General features: G+C 45.5%; 1 long non-coding RNA gene across 1 annotated transcript; it reads left to right on the plus strand.

Annotated features, from left to right (window-relative positions):
- The first annotated feature begins 2,682 nt into the window (after window positions 1–2,682).
- On the plus strand, window positions 2,683–8,269 carry LOC118250197 (uncharacterized). Its single transcript, XR_004779355.2, has 3 exons — window positions 2,683–3,085; window positions 5,691–5,803; window positions 7,340–8,269. It is a non-coding gene; the product is annotated as an uncharacterized LOC118250197 (long non-coding RNA).
- Window positions 8,270–14,717: the final 6,448 nt, after the last annotated feature.

Raw genomic sequence — 14,717 nt, forward strand, 5'->3', positions numbered from 1 at the left:
GGCGAGGTTGGATGGGGCTTTGGGCAACCTGGTCTGGTGGGAGGTGTCCCTGCCCATGGCAGGGGGTTGGAACTGGATGGGCTTTAAGGTTCCTTCCAACCCCAACCATTCTGTGATTCTATGATGTTGTCAGATTTTCCCTGCTTTTCCTCAGGGGATTGTTAAGACTATACCTTTAGAAGCAGCCAAGGATAATTTGTTTTAATTTTTTCACTGTTTAAAGCTAACCTGAAGTGACATTTACTTTTTACAGGGATGTGGCAGCCTTACCTTGTGTCTCTTAGGTTCCTTGGCCTCAGCCTCTGTATGCTTTTGAACAGCAATGCAATTCTGGACAAATTGTCCAACTGCGAGATGAATAGGCCCACACTATACTGGATGATGAACTGACTGGACAGTAGAGCCCTAAGGGCTGTCGTGACTGGGGCTGCATCTGTAGGGCAGCCAGTCACTAACGTTGTTTCCCAAGGTTCAATTCTAGGGCCAGTTCCATTCAACCTCTTTACCAGTTATCTGGATGCAGGAGTTGAAGTCATCCTTAACAAGTTTGCTGCTACTACTAAACAGAGAGGTGCTGTTGACGCTCTGGAGGGACAAGAGGCCTTGCAGAGGGCTCTAGATAGACTGTGGCATTGGGCAATCATCACTGGCGTGAAGTTCACCAAGGGTAAATGCCGGGTGCTGCACCTGGACACAGGCACAGACTGGGAGGCAAGTGGCTGGGGAGCAGCTCAGCAGACAGGGACCTGGGGGTGCTGGTCAGCAGCAGGCTCAGCACGAGGCAGCAGCGTGCCCTGGCAGCCATGGGGCAAACTGCATTTTGGGGTACATTAAACACAGCACAGCTAGAAGGTCAACAGAGGTGATTCTCCTGCTATATTAATGTTGGCGCAGCCTTATCTTGAATATTGTGTGCAGTCTGGGCTCCACAATATGAAAAAGACATTAAGGCCCTTGAAAGTGTCCAGGGGATGTCAACAAAGCTGGTACGAGGGCTGGCAGGCATGTCCTGTGAGGAGAGGCTGAGGACACTTGGGTTGCCCAGTCTGGAGAAAAGGAGCCGAGAGGTGACCTCCCTGCTCCCTGCAGCTCCCTGAGGAGGGGAGTGCAGAGGGAGGTGCCAGTTTCTGCTCCCTGTCATCGATGGTAGGGATCGATGGTAGGGAACAGCACAAAGCTGTGCCAGGAGAGTGTCAGACTGGACATTAGGAAAATACTCTTTACTGTGAAGGTGGTCAGACCCTGGAATGGGCTTCCCAGTGAGGTGGCTGATGCCCCATGCCTGTCAGTGCTCAAGAGGCATTTTGACAATGCCCTCAGTGATAGGCTTTAACTTTTGGAAGTGATCAGGCAGCTGGACTCGATCCTTGCAAGTCCCTTCTAACTGAACTGTTCTAATGTCTAACCCCTTCCTGCAGATATGAGGGAAGATTTGGGAAAATAAATGTGGAGGGATGGAGAAGGGCAGCTGGATCAGAATTCGGCTAAGTTGCTGTAAGACAGGTTTGAACTGGCTTCCACAGATTTACCGAGTGTGATACATCTGTGTAGTTCCTTTGGAAGTACAGAGGGGGAAGTGGAGCTGGAGACTTAAGCCTGAAGCCAGAAGCCATGTGCTGTGTGCAAGTAAGCATGTTGTGCTTTTAAAGGGTGGAGGAACCACCTTGAAAGGTTGCTTAGGAAGATGCAGGTGTCCAGGGCTAAATTTGCTACCCCGGTCAGCTCTAAATGCCTTTTAGCTTGAACTATGTTCTTAATTTGAGACATTTGATTTGACATGGTTTAATGAATCCATGTGTCCCCAGTCTGCAGTAAACCTAATTCAAAACAGTACAACTCTGAGGTATAAACAAGACCTACAAGAAAAAAAAATCTCAATTGATTATGTTATTTCTGAGTCTTCAGTCAGGCAGCAATTATTTCCTTTATGTAGTAGGTGTGGTCCGCTGCAGAACTGCAAATCAGCAGAAAAGGTTTTTCCAACAGTAAGACTGAAGGAGGCCATACTCTACCCCATTCTGTGCTCTTACAAACAGATCACCAGTTCCAACTTCTGGAGTCAGTTGGATATGGAAAATAATCTGGGTGCTCATTTAGAAAGAAAAGAGTGTGCAGAGGCATGCTTTGGAAATTTTGGAAAGTTGAAGTCAGACTTACAACTTCTGAAGCCCTGATTCATGGTTCCTGAACGTGTGGGATTACTGATGTGGTAAAAGATTTGAACCTTGAAGCATGAAAGGCAGGTCACATCCTGGGGGACTCTGTGATGAGGCATGTCTTGCTTGTTCAGCCTGCTGGAAGCCCAGAAGCTCTACATTCCCAATGTGTGTATGTGTGTGTGTGTGTGTGGAACAGGGGCAAGTCCCCATTTTGTTAGTCCTTTTTTGGGCACCTTGATGTCTACTACATCTACTAGAGCATCCGTTTCTACTTCATTCTTCCTCACCACCCATCTTCTGTGTAGACCTTGTAGCAATATGCTGTTACTTTCTCCCTGACCTGGGACCCAGCTGCAAATGCTAACAAGCTCTTCTATTCTCTTGTTAATCTCCAGACTGTTCCCAAGCAGTATTCATCAGAGAAGGACTTTATTTCTAGGGGCGGGGAAGTGACTAACCCAAGATCAAACAGCAGGGCAGTAGCAGAGGCAGGAACTGAAATCAAGCCTTCTGACTCAAGTTTCTCTTGGCCACAGCCTCTGGGTTACATGGCAGAACTCATCAGTGCTGTAAGTTTCAGCAGTTGCTGAAACAAAACCTAATTTTCTTTCCCAGTGATATCGTATCTGTGTCATCCTGTTCTCTGCCTACTCGGAAGCAGCTCCTCAGCATTTGACTTTAAAAAGGGAAGGCAAGCAGGAGATGTGTCTAAGTGGTTGCACTCTTTTGATCGATGAGAGAGGTGAGCCAGAATGTGTTCCAGTGACCTCCTGCTATATAAAAGCTTGGCCTGCCTGACAGGACTTCTGGCTGCTGAGTAGCTGTGAGTCACAGCCTTTACTGCTTGGATTTGATGTGGATTTTTACATCAGACGCTGCGGAAACGAGGTGGCCTCTCAAATATTTGCATTGCTTGGCAAGCTAAGGTAAACGGGGGTGGATTCAGGAAGTTCTGGCAAGGGCAAGCACAGCTGGTGTTAAGGTCTTTGCAGGGCTCCTTTGTGTGTGTGCGTGTGTGTGTGTGTTTGTAGGAAAATAGTGAGGCCCCTTGATTTTTTTCCAGCCAGGGTTCCTGGGAAAGGATGAGTAATCTGGAGATTTCCTGTGAGTTCTGGAGTAAAAGAAAAAAACACATCGCCTTTTGGGGGAATCTTCTTGGATCTTCCACCATCTCAGTTTTCCCCTGAGCAGCGCAGAAAGGCTCTCCCCTGGAACCAGCCCCGCTCCATTTATTTCTGTTCATTTGCCAGTGGACGCTGCTGAAGAGCAATGTAAGACATGCCATGTCAACACTGCTCTTTGTCGTTGTCTACCTGGGAAGCTCAGGGTCTGAGCTCCTTATACTGTGCTGGGGGCTTCGGGAGCTAAACTGAGGGCAGGAGGCCAGTGGGCATGGTGTGCCTGGATGGGAATGCTGAGAGCACTCCCCTTTCACTCCTGAGAGCATCAGGTCTCAGAGGGAGGCTGTGAGGTGTTTTGTACAGCACCTAGAATGGCTGGGTTCTGGTTCACGTCTAGTCAGCTGGGTGCTGCTGCAGTTCAACTGAATAAATAGCAATGACAAGAGAGATGTGGGGGTTTCCTGTTGGCTGAGGAAGAAAGGAGTGAGGTTCCTCAACTCTGAGCTTATTACTATTTCTTATTTGACCTGCAATGCTGCCTGCAGATTGCCTTCAGGGACAAGGGCTCTGTTGTGCAAGGCACATGCATGCAGCAAAGGCAGAGCCATTCCTCACCCTAGAAACAGGCATTCTCCAAGTGAGCTGAGCTGCTGGAGCTCTTTGAGAGCAGGGATGCTGAGATGGTACAGGGGCTGGAGGGTGAAGTGGTGGGTGTTGCTGCAACAGAGAGCCCTGCATAAGCAGTTCAGACATCAGGTGTATGTCTGAAGTACCCACTTGTTATTTCTAGACGCTCATCACCACTAGCCACAAACTTCTATAACTAGTATTTCTCGATGTGTGCTTAGCCATTTGATTTTCTGAGTGCTTTACAAATATTATGTAATTAGGAAAATAACGCTGTTTGCACAGGCAATTGCAAAACCACATGTTCAAAATTCATCCTTTGGAAATGTAGTCCTAACTGAAATTTACTTATCTGCTTCTTACACTGCCAGCTGCTCTTCCCAAAATGATTTTTAATCCCCCCAGCCCCATAAATGACTGTGGTGATGATAATTAAAGGAATACAGCTTGGGCAGATAAACTGCTCACCTCTGCATTGTAAAATAAGTGGGAAGTAAGGGGTTGATAGGGAATACGCTTTTTGGATTCTGGTGCCAGTCTGTTTTCTAAATATTTAATATAGGAGAACGGGTGCGAAACAGCCACATCCTCCAGTGCCTGATCTCCACATGCTGATAGAACTGTGGGCTAATAAGCAGTTCACGTAGCAGCTTTGCTTTCTGGCAAGGCTCAGTGCTGTGGCAGTCTGGGGCCAGGGAAGGATTTATCCTTATGACTTCCTGTACAAGGTGCGAGCCCTTGGCACAAGACTTATCGCCCTACCCAAATCCAGGGATTCTTTTTCTTTTTTTTCTTTTTTTTCTCTCTCCGCCCCCCCCCCCCCCCCAAAAGGTTAAGTGGTTCCCACGGGGTGCAAGAAAGTGTTATTGAAAGCAGCAGGTCCACTTTTGAATATTGCACTTCTGGTAAATCTCTGATCCAGCATCTAGTGGTTAACCACTGATACAGGAAATGACATTTAACGTTTTATCACTCAGCCAGAAATGGAAGAACAAGGCAAGTCTGTATGTGGTGAAGATGGATCATTGCCTGCTACCTTCCCCTTAAAGGCACATCATTCCTTTTAAAAGGAAATGTTTTTCAAGCAGACTGAAAACCTGGAAAACAAATCCCTTTCCCCCCTACCAACCCAGCCAGGAGGTTTTGACTGTTAAAACAGGGGTGATGGAGTTCTAACCAACTGCAGTCCTCTTTCCTGCTCTTCTTCTGTGTCTTGGGAAGTGCAGCACAGGCCGGCAGCAGCAGGCAGGGAAGGTGGGGCTTTCAGCAGGTGGCACTCGCTGCTTTGCATCAGGCTCAGCTGCTCCTTGGCACGGCGTGTGGCCTTGGGTGGGGGCTGCTGTCAGCAAACACGCTCAAGAGACGAAGGAAAAAAAAGAAAACAACAAAAAAATATTCATCAGAATACAGGGCCGGAACTTCAGTGCTGGTATGAATTGTGGTTTATTGATTTCAGTGTAACTGCATTGGTTTACAGCAACGAGCACCTGCCCGCTGTCAGCGCAGGCTAACCGCAGCGATGGTGCTTGCTGTTTGACCTGCTCAGCCTTACTCTGCTGACAAGGAGTATACTCAGGAAGAGAGCAAGCAAGACCCAGAATTAAATTATATGTCCCAATCCAACCAGATCCGAAGAGGCTGCTGAGTCTGCCTATGCATATCCTAACAATGTCAAATGTTTTCATTGTATGTACTGAGGGGAAAAAAAAAAAAAAGCGATGAGGCACTTTCCTGCTGCAAATAGGATGTGTGGACAAATGCATTGGTTTTTTACCTGTTCCAGGGGCTCTTCTCACCTAACGAGACAGCACAGGATGTTTTCCAAAGAGCTTTGCAGACTGCCAAAACTTCCCTGAAAGTGAGTACAGAAATCCACTGGAAAGCAGCATATTAAAGGTAGGTCAGCCCTCCTGATCTGTGGAGCTGCAGAACACAGTTTTCATGTGCTCTTGAGCCACAAGAAGCTTCAACAAGGCTGTGGGTGGTGGAGGCAGCAGAGACCTCCATGAGAAGTTCAAAGGCTACGGATGAGGGCAGCTCTCTAGAAATCCTGCTGCTCTCAGGCTTGGCTGGAATTGAAGCTGGAAGATGGGGCAAGCACTTGGATGTCATAAAGCTGGCTTGGTCACACCCACAGCAATGATCTTGGACCACATTAGCCAAAACCTACTAGTGAAGCCCTCCTGTAGTTTAAGCACCAGCTTCCTGAATCTGCTTGAGAGCCATCCTTGCAAAATTACGAGTAGATTGGGCAGAGGAAATCAAAATATCTGTGACCTAGAGACAAGCTCAGATCTATTGTGTACTGGCATGAATCTGAAATGGAGAGCAAGGATCTGCAGTAAAATGATCACTGGGCATTATTAAAAAGAAGGAAAAGAGTGAAGTGTCTTTCCAGCTGTCAGCACACTTGCTGTTCAGTTAGATTGTCACTTCTTCAGCCTGCTAATTTTCCTTTTCAGTTACAGAAACTTGCTTGAATGCAGAATGTAAAATGAGAAAGCTGTGGGAACTGCTTGGAGAGTACAGATGAGGCCCTGTAGGAACACATGTGCATCAGCCACAAAGAGCGAAGATGCACGTGCATTTAAGGATCCGGATTCTTAGCCCTTAATGCTGCATGTCTTTGATAGCATTATGATGTATTTTGCACACCAGAAAGACCATCCTGTGTAGAAAAATCTCTTCTCTCCAGCCTTGCAAAGCAGTTGGGCACTGGTCCTGCCAGAAAGTCTGTAGAGACTTGAGCAGACCTTTGGCCTCTCTGAATGTTTGCCAGCCAACAGCAACTGGCATGATCAGGGCCTTGAGCTACACCTTGGGAAGTGCTGCTATTTATCTCTGCACTTGATTGCACCCAATTACTTGCTAAGAACACGTTCTTTGAAAAAAGATCTGGAGCTGGATCCTTCTCTCATTGCGACTCTGCCAGCAGCCGTCCCCAAAGCTATTTTTAATCAGACAAGCTTCCCTGTCCCTGCCAAAAAAACTCGTAACAATTAATAACAATAAAATGAAGGTAGCCTGGATAAATGAGTTGCACTTGCTCTATAAATCAGCAGCAAAGGCAGCTAGGGAAGATCAGCGCTGCATCGCTAATACGCTGTCCTCCCTTTCGCTGTAGCCTGGGTCTCCCGCTTCACTCTTGGTCCCTCCACTTTGTGGTTCCGCCAGTCCCCGTGCTGCCTGTGGCAGGTAGATCAGCAGATGGGCACAGGCACCTCGGCACAGCGTGTTGCTTTGATCCATCTCATTGCGGATGTGAGATGGGTGTGAATGATCCCGCTTACGTGCCCGTCACGTTGCGCTACTAAGTTCATTAATTCTGGGAGCTGCAGTACTACAAAGAGCTGCACCCACAGCAGGCTTGGTGGTTAGGTTAGGTCTCTGCACTGTCATGTTGCAGCCTCTTGTGTGATTATTTGCCTGCAGGCATGTGTGTCCCTGTGCTGTGATCCTGTCAGGAGTTAAGCTGTGTTGGGCTGGATCAGAGCGTGGACAGGAGGCCTCCAAGGACACACGGCCGAAGCCATTTCAGGCAGCGATCCCATTAAACAGGACCTGGTATGTGCCCTCCGCCTGGGCACAAACTGCTATTGCTTTGCTCACGGGTGGTAAGAAAGCATTCCCTGATAATTTTATTGAAAAAAAAAAGGAAAAGAGAAAAGCATAGAGGCGCAAGTCTGGGGATACTGTCCTGGCCATATCCCAGGCTGGGTATCTGCACATGGTTTGCTTCCGCATAGACTTCTTCTGGGGATTCCTGCTGGACAACATATTTCTCCTCAACCCTAGCTCCAGACTGTTTGATAACATTGCGGTTTGGTTTTTATGCCTTATGCCAGTGGTGGAGGCCCTCCGCTAATGGGTATCTGCACCATTTGAAAGGTTTTGTGAGGACAAACAAATAGCAAATAGAAAAAGAAGAGGAAAAGATAGGAAAGAAGGAACTGAGTTTCCTTCTTTCAGCTCCACCACCTCCAGCACAACAAACCGAGTCTCCTGGGAGTGTGTGGATGCTCCACAGTCAGCAAGGATGACTTACCCATGGAGTGGCATCATTGCCATGTGACGCATATTTCCTTGGGGGAAATCAAAAAAAAAGTGGTGACATTTCTGAACTTGCGGCTGGTGGTGGCCAGGAGAGCCTCATACAAGCCTGGCCTCTGCTGGGCTTTGAGACTTGCATAGCTAAAAACAAACAGAAGAAGATGCATATGTTTTACTTCAATGCTTATACACGTGGATCTCGCTTCCCACAGAAATACGTAAATAAATAAATAGATTAATAATAAATGAATAAATTTAATCGTTAAAGCCACTACTTTTTGCTTCCTTCTGGAGAATAATTGCCAATGTGATGTTCACAGGACCCTGACAGCTGATGAAGTCAAGGTGGGTAGCAAGCTATGGCTTTTGGTGTTCATCAAATAGGCCTGTGTAAGGCAAAACAAAGCAGAAAAGATCGCCCGATGCCTGCTGGCTGTGGAAGCAGCTAACCTCGAAAAGTCTGCACACAGAAAACTCTCATTGTGTTCTCCTATCCAGGGTCTTCTATTGTAATCCATGACACAAGTGTAGACCTGTTTCAGGCAGTGGTTTTAACTTCTTTAAGCAAGTGAGTATCAAAATATTTTCCACTGGAAGTACATTGTTGTGAATATGAAAACTGAGGCATTGCTGGACCTTGCTGAAGTTACCCACGGACCTTCCCCAGCCTCAGCCACCAAGTTAGGGTATGGTTGCACTGTGGGTGCTGGCCTGAAGAAACCGACCTGCTGATCTGCTGGCATGTGGCCATGTGGACCTCCCTGCTACCAAGGTGTTTCATGAGCATCTCAGCACTGCATTGTCACTTCTACACTGCTAGCAGGAAGAAAACGAGTGTAAAGCCAGTTTGAGTATACATGGGCATTTGAAAATGGCACTGTAGTCATACTAAGCATGTGCCTTGCTCTGTGCCTGTGGATAATCTCACCTTAAATGTACCACTTGTTTGCATGACATAAAGTAACACATAAATGGTTTTCAGGCCTGAGATCAGGCTGAGATCAGCTCCTGCCATCAGGTATCAGATTCACACCGTCCCCATTCAGAGTAGCCCCAGGTGGTCATCTCAGCCACACAGTCAATGCCAGCCAGCAGCACAGACACCGAGACTGGGCTGTGGCAACAGGCTGGCATGGGGCGTGAGTAGTCACATAACACAGGGTTTGGTGACGAATTCAAGCTGACTTGACATGTTCTGAAGACAACACCCATTTTTTATTCCATAACTTTGTATTGTAAATTTATGGAAATGAGCTCCATCAACTCGAGCATCCTTATGCTGTTGTAACGGCAGCTTTGGTAGGGATGGCAGTGATTTGCCCATGCAAAACAGAATAAGCAGCACTTTAATGAAATCTGTAGATGTTGACTGCTGTCACTTGCAGTCAGGATGCATTCATTTAAACAGTTTGTGGGCCCTTTATGTTTTGTAAACAAGCAGAGCAGTAGAGGAATACTGTAGCTAGATCCTGTGTATTGAGTGTAGTCATTGCAAGTATTTGGGTGTTCTGATGCCTGTGTGGTTTGTGTATGCATACTTTTTAATGTTTTTTTTTCTTTTTTTTTTTCAGAAAGTAAAAGACACAACAATGCTACACTGGGAAAGGTTGTGAACACCCTTGCAGACAGGATAGTGATATGAAGTAAAGAGAGATTAAAGAATGGGTGGAAAACAACAATACAAGTTCCAACTTGGAAAAATGCAAACTGGAGAAAAACAACATGAAACTCAAATATGCAACAGGAGTAAATAGCATTGAAGAGATCTAGGTGTGATAATGGCTAGATGATTGGAAGTGATATTTCTGAAGCTGCAGAAGTGGGCAACGTGTGGGAAGGCACCCTCTTACATGTGGGAAGGCAGAGCGTGTGGCAGATTGACCTGAGCCCTGAGTTTTAGGCAGACAGAGGTGTACAGGAGGGGATTCAAGAAAGCAACCCCCCCAAAAGGGGGAGACTGTTTGTGAATAAGTTAGCCCATAATTTTTCTGCATAAAGTAGTCAAATGATGAAAAGAAGGGAATCTGGTAACTGTTGCCAGTGTTAGAAAGACATAAATGCTTAATAGTATTTACTTAAGACTGTATGCAGGGGGATAATAAGGAGTAATGGTAGTGCACTGAGAAAGGGAACATTTAACTGAATATCAAAGATCTCCTTGATGGAGAGATGTGCAATGCCTTGCAAGGAAGTGGTGGAAACTTCATCCCTTGGGGACAACTAACACTTGACCACACAAAGCACTAGGAAGTTTATTAGAGGAAATGACTGCACTGGATAGGCGGGGGAAGTATGATACAAAAGATCACTTTCAATTTATCTGAATGTATGATATGAACGGAAAAATATGTACCAGGATGTTTGTGATTTCCACATTCAACAGTTTCAAGCTGCCTTCCATTTATAGTGATGATAGACTAATTTATTCCCAGGTTGTTCTTTTTCCATTTCACCAACTTTACCTTTCCTAATTCATGCTCTGGAGTCATAACCTTAAAGTACGGAGGGAATGGGAGTTTTTTTCTTGGAATAAGTAACAATTTTGATGGAAATTCTAGCTTCCTGCCTGGATAACGTCAAAAAACAAAACAAAACAAAACAAAAACAAACAAACAAAACAGAAACAAAACAAACAAACAAACAAAAACAGAGCAGAAGGTTGTCCTCTTGAATTTGTAGGTGTCACCTGAGTGGCGTGCTCCTTCTTCACTGGCTTGGGAGGAAACTCAGTGTTCTCCATGGAGGTGCATGGCTTTTAGAAGTGCCATCATGGGTATGTGAACCATTTGCATGAATTTCCGTTGTTATTTAACCGGAATGCTTAAAAGTACTGGTGTCCAAACAAAGGGGCAACACAAAGATACACACAAACCAAAAATGTTCACAGCCACCATGTTTTTAAAAACATGAACCAGTGCTTCCCTGTCCCATTGGGCTCTCCTGGCTGATGGAGCTACAGCAAGCAAAGCTTTCCTGTGGGCTCAGAGGACTTTCATTGCTGCCTAGATATTCTGAGATCAGGCAGTCAAATCATAGTTTCAGAGCAACAGGAACTTATGAGAGAGAGGGGAAAACATATAAATGTATGTATGTGCTGGAAACTCAGCCCCACTGCTGAGCAGCTTCTTGAGTGGTGTCCCATTGCTGCAGCTCTGGTTTAACCCTGTGCTCATTAGCCTTGACAGGTTCTCTTGACAGTGTGCCCTCTCTATAATCTAAAGCTGTGCTTGGAAGATAAGGGCTTTGTGTACTGGTTATAAACAGTGAGGCTGGAGTGGAAGTTCACAGGGCTGGAAGTCAAAGAGCAGCTTTGCTGCTACATTGAGAAAGCCTCATAAAGGGTGAGGTCTCCCTCCCTCTGTGCATTCAGAGCAGTTTCTCCTCCAATCTCTTGCTGGGTGCCCACCTCTGCAAGACCTTGTGCTGAATGTGTTTTGTTGTTTTATTCTTGAGTCACTTCGGATGCATCGTCCTCTGCAAAATGCTTTGTACCTTTGACAAAGAAAGGTGCTTGTATACCATTGCTGAAAGGAAGGAAAGATAGTAGGTGGGGAGGAAAAACACTTACTTTACGAAACCTTTAAGAATCCTGGTGGTTTTTTTCTCAGAGCAAATACTGGTTGTCTTTTGAAATGTCCATATTTTCCATGATCTTTGTCTTCTTGCATCTCTTGGCTCTTAATTGGTTTGGAAAATTCCAATGTTTATTCACTACTGAAACATTCAGAGCCCTCCCAGCACCCTTCTTGTTCTGTGTATTGTCAGATCTTGGGGAAAATCTGGACTTGGGGGGGGGGGGTTCTTTTTCATTCAAAAAAAAAAAAAAAGAAAGAAAAGAAAAAAAAAGAAGGAAAAAAAAAGAAAAAAGAAAGAAGAAAAAAGAAAAAAGAAAGAAGAAAAAAGAAAAAAAGAAAAAAGAAAGAAGAAAAAAGAAAGAAGAAAAAAGAAAAAAAGAAAAAAGAAAAAAGAAAAAGAAAAACCTAACATTTCCTGAGGAACCTCTTCTGCTTGGGTGAGATGACAAGAGTTGCAAGTGGTTCTCAGTAAAGCATAGGGGGTGGTTTTGGCCAGTTCAAAAAAAAATATATATATATAGCTTGGGCTTGGCAAGTGAATATTATCTAACAGTCATGGAAGTCATCTAAAGAAATTATAATGAGAATAAAGGCGTCAACTCTGAAAGGGTGCATAGCCTTTGAGCTCCCTAGTCCTTTGTCCTCAAGCCTTGTTTTTGTCCCATATTAATATTCTTTTTCACTCACCCAAATCCTTGGGGGTTTCAGTGGGCTTGTCAAGACAAACAACGTGAAAAATATGGGAACCTAGAGAATAGGTTCCCCAGCAGTATCCTGTCTGGAGCAATATTTTATGGCCCTGAAGCAGATGCAGTGTCTTATTATGTTCAGCTCTGTTCTCAGTGAACACATACCGTTTCTAGAGCAGCTGTAGCCCAGGACCTGGTGGGACATAAGAAATAAAGCAGAGGAAATATTAGAGGTATACCCAGGTGCACAGATGGTCTGTGGAGGTCCTCAGGGTGGAAATTAAAGTAGCAAGCTGTTCGTCTTTGGTTCAGCTGTCTCACTGGACTCTGGCATCCAGGCTGTTTTCCATTCTTGGGGCTTCTTCTGTCATTGTCTCTCAAATATAACATCTCTTGTCTGTGAGACAACACAATGAAAACCTAGACTTGGGCCCTTGGTATTGACACCATTCACTACTGTGGAATCTCTTGCTGTATCCTGGGTGCCTGCAGCAGTGACCCTCTCAAGCCTTGGTCCTAAAACCTCCCTACTACAGCTTGTTGCTCTGCCCACCACACCAGTTGTCCCTCTGCTTCTTTCTGCTGGATGACTCCTCCTCACTTTTACTTTCTAGGTTTTTCAGGAGTCGGCTGGCACTGCCCTCCTTATCTAACAGATCCATCCCACACTGCACTTTTCCAAACATGGCCCAGCTCTCACAGTCAAGTGACCCTCCTTGGGTGGGAGACACTCCTAGCAAGCATCTGCAAAGACATTTTTCTCTCCTTTGAACCTCTGAAGAGTCACCGCGTTCCTCAGCCTACCAGGTACACCAGCAGCTGGGGCTGCTTGGTCACTGGCTCTGAGCTTGCTTGTGTTACTGATACCTTGTCCTTCCCTCTTTCCTTTGCATGGGCCTAAACAAAAGTGAGATCATGCAGAGGATATTCATGTGGCTTCATTAATTTCATGCTACTAAATTAGGTGACTGAGTTAGGCTTCCTACAGAGGCAATAAAGACAGACAACATCTAATAAACATCCCAAGCTCTTCTACACTTTTCCATTGACCGCATCAGGAGCTTACATATCTAACTTAAGTACTAGAAATATCCCCCTGAGTCTCCTTCCCCTTATTCTTTGTTAGTATGTCTAGAGGCATAAAGTGTTGGGGAATTATCTGCATAACAGAGAAAGAAAGGTTGGTGCTGATATAAAGAGGGCAAAGAGGAGAGGAACTGAGGGGAGCTGAGAAAGAGGAGATTGGGATGATGTGAATAGGAAAGCGAAACCAGGAGGTGAGATGAGGGAGTGAGAAGCATGAAGAAATCCCAAGGCAGAAATGAACTTAAGAGGCAGAGGTGAAGGAAAGTTAGAGAAGGAAAAGTGACAGTGAAGGAGAAGAGGAGAAGAGAGCAGCAGGAGGAAGTATGGTGTGTAACAGAAGTGTTTGCAAGCTGGCAGGCAAGTAAAAGCCACCATGAAAGAAAGATGTATTTGAAATGAAACCAAATAGGAGCTTGGGAAAGAAGGGCCACAGGAGATGTTAAAAATCTTGAGGAGAAGATCCTAAAGAGAGACAAATTCAGTGCAGCAAAGTGGCTGGGTTCAGGAAACAAACACTGATATTTTAAGGAATGACACTGTGCCAGAGGAAGGTTTATTTGAACCCAGCAACAGAAATGTTCAGAAAGGGGAAAAAATATTTGCAGCAATAAGTGTGGGACAAACTAGCACAGCAAAGGCACTAAAGGAAGAGTAGGCTCAGAGAGCAAGGGTCTCAGCTTGTTGTCTTGGAGTCTTTCCAGGGAGCAGGTTGGGCCCTGGGGCATTTAAAACGACTATTACACAGAACTTTAGCCAAAAACCATTCTCACAACATCTATGTAAAAATTACCTATCTTCAAAGCCGTTCTGGAGATGTATGTATGCAGCTCCATTCCTGCCAATCCCTGTATTATAAAGTCCTAGATGATTACTGCTCTCCCTGGAGTCTGACTTGGATTTGTGCTCTCCAAGTACACAAATGTTGGCTGCTTGGGTTGCACCTTGCAAATGCAGGTAGCTCCACTGACCTACAAAGCACTGCAGCTTAACTCCAAGTGAAACAGGTGCAGAGCGGGTTGTCACAGAGCTAGACCTAAGGTGGCTCCCTGGAGAAGGTTTTGCATAAATGTTCCCTGTGTGGGGCACACGGAACACAACAGTTTCCAGCCATGCTTCTTTAATTCATGAGTTTTTGTCCGGTGGTTTTGGAAGGTTGTTCCCTTCCGGACTGTTATGGCCCTTTCTTTCCTCCATCCAGCAGCACTCCTTCCTCCTAAAGAATGACCACGATGCCTCTGAAGGCAAATAAAGCACAGGACAGGTTTGGCAGAACCTTTCAAAAGAAAAATATTCCCTCGCCGTCTGAGTGGTTGTGAATAATGATCTCTGTAGCATATTTAGTTCAGACTTCAAAGCCTTTGTCACTGAGGCTGTGTCAAAGCTGATTTGAAACACAGACTGACATCAGCG

This window comes from Cygnus atratus, chromosome 1 (genome assembly GCF_013377495.2).
Source record: "Cygnus atratus isolate AKBS03 ecotype Queensland, Australia chromosome 1, CAtr_DNAZoo_HiC_assembly, whole genome shotgun sequence".
In the NCBI taxonomy this organism is placed as follows: domain Eukaryota; kingdom Metazoa; phylum Chordata; class Aves; order Anseriformes; family Anatidae; genus Cygnus; species Cygnus atratus.